Below are 6,334 nucleotides of genomic sequence, written 5' to 3'. Positions count from 1 at the left end.
TTACTTTACATTCTACTCACTGCCCCCCTCCTGACCACCCCCTTCTACAATCCTTCCCCCAGCTCCCTCCCCTTCTCCTCTGAGTAGCTGGGGTCCCTCTGGATATCCCCGCCCCCTGCCCCTGGCAGTTCAAGGCTCTGTGAGGCTAAGTGCTTCTTCTCCCACTGAGGCCAAACAAGGCAGCCCAGCTAGAAGAACCTAGCAGACAGACAGGCAACAGCTTTTTTTTTAATGTTTATATTTCTTTAGTCTTTGTGTATGTAGCTAAAATTATTTCATTTTAAATAAAATATAGTTATAGCCGGATTAGAAAATTTTGGACTTTTACAGCATTTTTATGTCTTTTTTGTGCCTCTCATAGCCATGACTTAATTGTGACCTTCAGTCTTGTCTCTGCCTAGTTGAAGATAACACCAAGACATAAACCTTGCTACAAAATCATTCATCCTGGGACTGGCTGAGATTAGGCAACAGCTTTTGAGATAGCCTCCAGTTTGTTTGTACCCACATGAAGGCCAAGCTGCACATTTGATACATATGTGGGGGGAGGGGCGTGGGGTCTAGGTCCAGCCCCTGTATGCTCTCTGGTTGGTGGTTCAGCCTTTGAGAGCTGCCAAGGGTCCATGTTGACTCTGTTGGTCTTTCTGAGGAGATCCTATTCTCTTTTGGCCCTCAACCCTTCCTCCTATTTGTCCATAAGAGTCCCCAACCTCCTTCCAGTGTTTGACTGTGGCTGTCTGTATATGTCCAAGTCAGTTGCTGGGTGGAGCCTCTTAGAGGACAACATGCTTCTGTCTGAAAGCATAGCAGAGTATCATTAACAGTGTCAGGGATTGGTGGTGCCCATGGGATGGGTCTCAAGTTGAGCCAGTTATTGGTTGGACATTCCCTCAGTCTCTACTCCCTCCTCCATGCCTGGGCAGAGCTTCCTAATGTCTACCTTTCTTATTTTCTTTCTCAGGATTGAAATATCTAGGTTAAGGATCCACAAGGGCACTAGAAGCCAGTACTTCTTGCTATCTGGATTGGGAACTACAGAGTACCTGGTTAGGGATCAGACTATTCTTAGCCTGGCAAGAGGTCAGAGTGCCATGATGCTTGCATTTGGGGTGTGAGGGAGATTTGAAAGTGTGAGGACGGTGAAGACTGCCCCCTAAGCTCCTGAAGATGTTGTATACACAGTTGGGAAGCCAAGTATAATATGCTTCTCTTCCAGGAAGAAAGCAGGTGAGAAGCTGGTTAAGGAATAATATGTGCTGTGCTCTCTTCAGCAGTACATATACTAAAATTGGAACAATAGAGAGAAGATTAGCATGGCCCATGGGCAAGGATGACACGCAAATTCGTGAAGCGTTCCATATCTTTAAAAGATTAAAAAAAAAAGAGTGATATGTGCCTAGGAGCCATCAATATTGTCTGATAGTATACAGAAGGTGATAACAGTCAGGTTTGATCCTCAAACCTCCTCTGACCCTGTCTCCTAGGGCCACAATGTAGTACTATCTCTATAGTGTGCTCAGTACTTTTTTTTTTTTACTCAAGACAAATTGCAGCTTACAGGCAAATTGTTCTCTAACAGAAGCCACTGTTTATAGGTAAAACAAAAAAACAGGGATGTGTGAACCCAGCCTCATCACAACTCCATGGCTCCTTCAGTGCCCCCATGCCCTTATTCTTTGTGAAGCAATGTGATTCGGTTTCCCAAATCCTAGGACACAGCTTCATGCTGTACTTGGTCTCTTCTAAGCCTTTCCCTAGAAGGCCTAGAGGTGAGCTTGTTCAAATTGTTCCCTCTGGATACCCTGTCCCCTACTCCTTCTCTATCTCAGAGGTCTCCATAGGCCCATTGATCCATCCCATTCCCTCAAACATCCAGAAAAAATCCTCAAAACCCACCATCAAAACAACAACAACAAATCTAAAGCAAAATAAAACAAAAATCTCGACAACAAAAACAAAACTAAAATCCTTAATCCCAAAGTCCTCAAACAGAAAACACTATAGACCAGTAGTGGCAGCAAAACACAGAGCACCTGTGGGTTTCACAGTGTCAGGTCTAGGACTACATTGCAAGTGGTGACTCTTAGTACCTAGCACAATCAACCCCTGGCCCCCAGGGTTGTGATTGGTTTGTTTGGTGGTTTTACACCATGCTCTTTCTTTGTGGCCCGTCTTGGTCCCAAACTCCTTCAAGATCACCCTGCCTCTTGCCTTGACAATTGGTATTAAAAATTCTGTTGCTACCATAGCTCAGGTCTGCTATATTTTTGGCTTAGGGGACAGAAGTGGTGGCAGCCCTGCACCTGTGGTTGGAGGGAACAGGGCTCCGTGGACACACAGTGCTGGTGCAAAATGTGGCCAGTGAGGCTGCCCACACATTTTAAAGACGCTGCACCCTCTTCTGGCCTGTGCACACCTCAGCATCAGGGAACCTGGTTAGTCCAGACTTGCCTGGCTACTGTGGGCATGGAGCAGAAAGCAACAGCTCTTGTTCTGTCTGGGAGTGTCCCTCAAGCTTTTCAGTGCTGATGCCTAGCTACAATGCCTAGGCCCGCAGGAGTAGCATGACCCAAGTCTGACATAGCAGGTTTTCACTGCTGCCCCAGTGATCCCGGTGCAGTCAGTGTGGAAAAGTAGCTATCAGGCAATAATTACTGCCAGTTGTGGCAAGAGGAGCCCCTAGTCTACTACCCTATGCAAGGGCAATAATACCAGTCTGGGCTAGTACTCCCACATTTTACCGTTGCTCCTCCAGCTCCTCCAAGACTCCCCTGCCCCTCCATTCATCAGCAGACGCCAAGATTCCAAGTCCTGCTTCCCTGGACTCAGAAACCTAGAGGCCCTGCCTGGTGCACTACACACCACTGTGTGAGATGTCCTCATCTTTTATTTCAAGCAGAGGGGAGAGCACACTGCAGTCACAAGCCAGCAAGCCTGCCTCCAAGGTATAGTCAGCCTGGCTTTACTTTAATAACAGATGAAAGACTTCTTTGCTGAACTCTGGGATTTTCTGTCTGGATGGCTTGTCCCAAGACACAAATTAGTTTCTTTCAGACGATCAAAGTCACTGGCCAGGTATCCTTGTCAGGACCACTAAACTGAAAAATTTTCAGTGGTTGTTGCTGAGTTCAACCAGAGTGGGGCAGTGTCTGCCAGATGAAGCTGACAGAAAGGCTTCTCCCTGACTTATGGGTAGAATTCCTTTGCTGCAAAGGGGCCTCCTCTTTCTGTGGTGGGAAGGTTGACAGCTCTTAAACAGGATGGGCAAGGCTCACCTCACAAACATTTTTGTAGTTATTTCAAATACAGTCACATCCCCATTTACAGAGCACATGTGTTCTAGGCTAGAGTTGTGTTAAGACTGCGTGTGAAAAGTCTCCCTCACTGAGGGAGGAGGGAGGGAGGGAGAGAGAGAGAGAGAGAGAGAGAGAGAGAGAGAGAGAGAGAGAGCGCCTCACCCCTGTAAACCTAATTTTATATGTTTAGTTCAAAGACCGTTTTATGTGTTAAGATAATCAGATCTTCCAGGGAGGGTTTGGTGTAAGGGAGTGAGTTCTGTGTAGTATACTTCCAGGGAAGCTCCTGGACCTTTACTTACTAGACTCCAAGCTTTTGAGAATGCAGAGCACCCCAATGTCTTGAGAGTACTGTCTTTAGAGATGGATGGGACCCTGAAACAAGCCCGGAGGTATTCAGCAGACTGTAGCCAAGGATTTGTGCCTGGTGCCTACCCATTGTGAACCAAGTGCCACTGGCTGGAGCATACCTACTTCCAGTCCTGGTCCACATGGTTCTCTCAGCAGATACAGTGAGGAAGATCACAGTGAGCTTTGATACCATGTGTGATCAATATTGTCTCGGAGCTTCCTTCTTCCAGACCATGCTTTTCCCCCCTCTTGTCTAATTAGCTCCTTTTCTTTTTGAAGGACCAGTGATCATCAACCCATCTGTCAGACCAACCGGAAAAATAGTAGAATGACATTTACTTGGGATCAACTATTAGTAGTCTGAAGGTAGGTATGAAAGGGCCAGGCTGGAAACTCACTTCTGTAGAGCCTAGAGCAATGTAACAGTCTACTAGCTGGAATGAAAACCTTTTGAAAATCATAGATTTGACTGACCTATCTTGGCCTTTCTCACTATTACTTTCTATAAACAAAGTATAATATAGTATGAACAAATTTGTTGAGTATACATCATGTACTTATATTCTGCATCCTCTGTTTCTGGTATCCCAGATAAATTCACATGGTCTTAATGTTACTTTATTGCTTCTGTTGTATATAGATGAGAAAATGGATGCAGAGATGTTATATGACTGGCATGAAGTAACCCAATTAGAAAGGCACGAAGGTGACAATTAAGTCCAGATTCCTGTAACACTGGTATTCTTAATTCCTACTTAGGGTCTTCCAGCCACAACTTTGTCAGGTGCAGCAGAAAAAATGGCTTTTGATACAGAACTGTCTTGTGTTTCAGTACTGTCAGTATTTCAAAACAAAAGAATGCCTGCCTCTATATGAGGACTTAGATTTCCATTCAGCTGGTTGAAGGATTTAGAATAGTCCCATTTTGTAATTACCTCATGGGATGCATACAATGATGAATTGGAGTACAGAAGGAAAATATTGAACCTATTTAATACTGGGTCCACCCCTTCAACCTTTTGAGTTTTGTACATATTTTATAATGTACATATTTGTTCAAGAGCCCATGCATATAATTTATTTCAAAAAAATTTCACCAACTCTAGAAAGGCAAATGTTCAAAATTTTTTTTGTATTCCAGCGATGAGATTTTGCACTATTGCTTGTTTTATTTTCTACATTATATTCCTGTCTAAGAGTGAAGAAATAGTCTGGCTACTGTGATACACACTTGTAATTCCAGCCCATGCGAAGTGGAGATAGCAGAATCAAGAGTTTAAGGAGCCTTCTATGGCTACGACAGTGTGCTCAAGGTCAGCCTGGACTGCAGGAGAGGCTTTTCCAAGAAGTCAATAAAGATGCAGGAGAGACCTTTTTGAACAATGTCCTTTGTTTAGAAGGTACTGTGATGTATCTCTTTTGTATGGATGGATTTCCATGTACTGTATTGTTTGGCTACAAAGGGCATATCTGTCCCTTCTTCATGGATTCAGTTGAGCACTTACACATTTGACAAGCGTCCTCTAAATGCCAATGCTAGACATGTAGGATATAGCACCGTGCTTTTGATGGAATGAGTGGAGAAGGGTGATGTCGTTGTGTTCATGTTCCTGTGGGTGAGGGGACTCTTAGCTTCTGCTGGAACACTCATGGAAGCTTTCTAGGGGAGGAATTATTTTGAACTACATCCTGAGGAAGTTGCCAAGGTAAGAAGGTGGGAAAGAGTGTTGAGAAGAGGACACCCCTGAGTGAGAGACATGTACTGGGAGCACCTGCCCCTTCTGTATACCTGGAATTTACACATGAGGGAAGAAGTGACTTGTGAACACAAAGATGGGCTGGGGCCAGACCTCAGAATGCCTGCCTACACAGGAGGCCAGAGTATGGGTAAAAGTCAACTGCAATCACATGCTTGTTTTATTTTCTCTGTATATAGAATTTCCAATTACCACAATGATTCTGGTGTCAGTATAGAGGAACGAGGCAGGAAGACTGGAGGCATTGCCCTCATTCAGTTCTGAGGTTAATTTACCAGTCTTGGCAAGGAATGGCATGGGCAGGGTCAAGAACAGTATGAAAAAAAAAGAAAACACAGATTTGAGAAAAATTGAAGTCTGAGTAAGGCAAGTGAGAGCCTGAGTACTGTAGATGAAAGAGAAATCATGGCAAACAGGTCCAGGTTTCCCCATGAGCAATCAGGAAACCCATATGTAAGTGTTGGACCAGGGAAGAGAAGGGGAGGAGAGGGGATGGGAGGGGAGGGAAGGAAGCTTTAGGTATGATGCATGTGATGTTCCACCTGTGGAGATATAATTCGGGTGGAAAGGCTGGAGGGACAGAAGCTAGACTTGAGCAAACACAATAAAGACACTGAGAGCAGCTCTGGGAGTTCCTGAAAGGGGCATGTGGTATGACAATGACTATGGATCTAGGAGAGAGACTACAATGGAAACATAAAAGGGAAATAGAGGAAGAAGTACAACATCAGCATCACATTTGAGGAGGGCAAAAGGGATGAGATGAGAGAAGTGGTCAGAAAGGTACCACCTGCCTGAGAGACATTCATGGCTCACTAGGTAACTATTGTCATGTTTAAAATTAAGTGGGAGGAGTGTTGCAAATGGGCATTCCAGAAATAAACAGGGAAAGAATGAAAAGGGAGGGAAAGAGAGAGAGAGAGAGAGAGA

The 6,334-nt window shown here is 44.6% G+C and overlaps 1 non-coding gene across 1 annotated transcript; it reads left to right on the top strand.

Annotated features, from left to right (window-relative positions):
* Positions 1–1,258: 1,258 nt before the first annotated feature.
* On the top strand, positions 1,259–1,365 carry LOC115063272. Its single transcript, XR_003843138.1, has one exon. It is a non-coding gene; the product is annotated as a U6 spliceosomal RNA (small nuclear RNA).
* The last annotated feature ends 4,969 nt before the right edge of the window (positions 1,366–6,334 follow it).

Source organism: Mus pahari, chromosome X (genome assembly GCF_900095145.1).
Source record: "Mus pahari chromosome X, PAHARI_EIJ_v1.1, whole genome shotgun sequence".
In the NCBI taxonomy this organism is placed as follows: domain Eukaryota; kingdom Metazoa; phylum Chordata; class Mammalia; order Rodentia; family Muridae; genus Mus; species Mus pahari.
The sequence above is the reverse complement of the archived record's forward strand: the minus strand, read 5'-3'. Positions and strand labels throughout refer to the sequence as shown.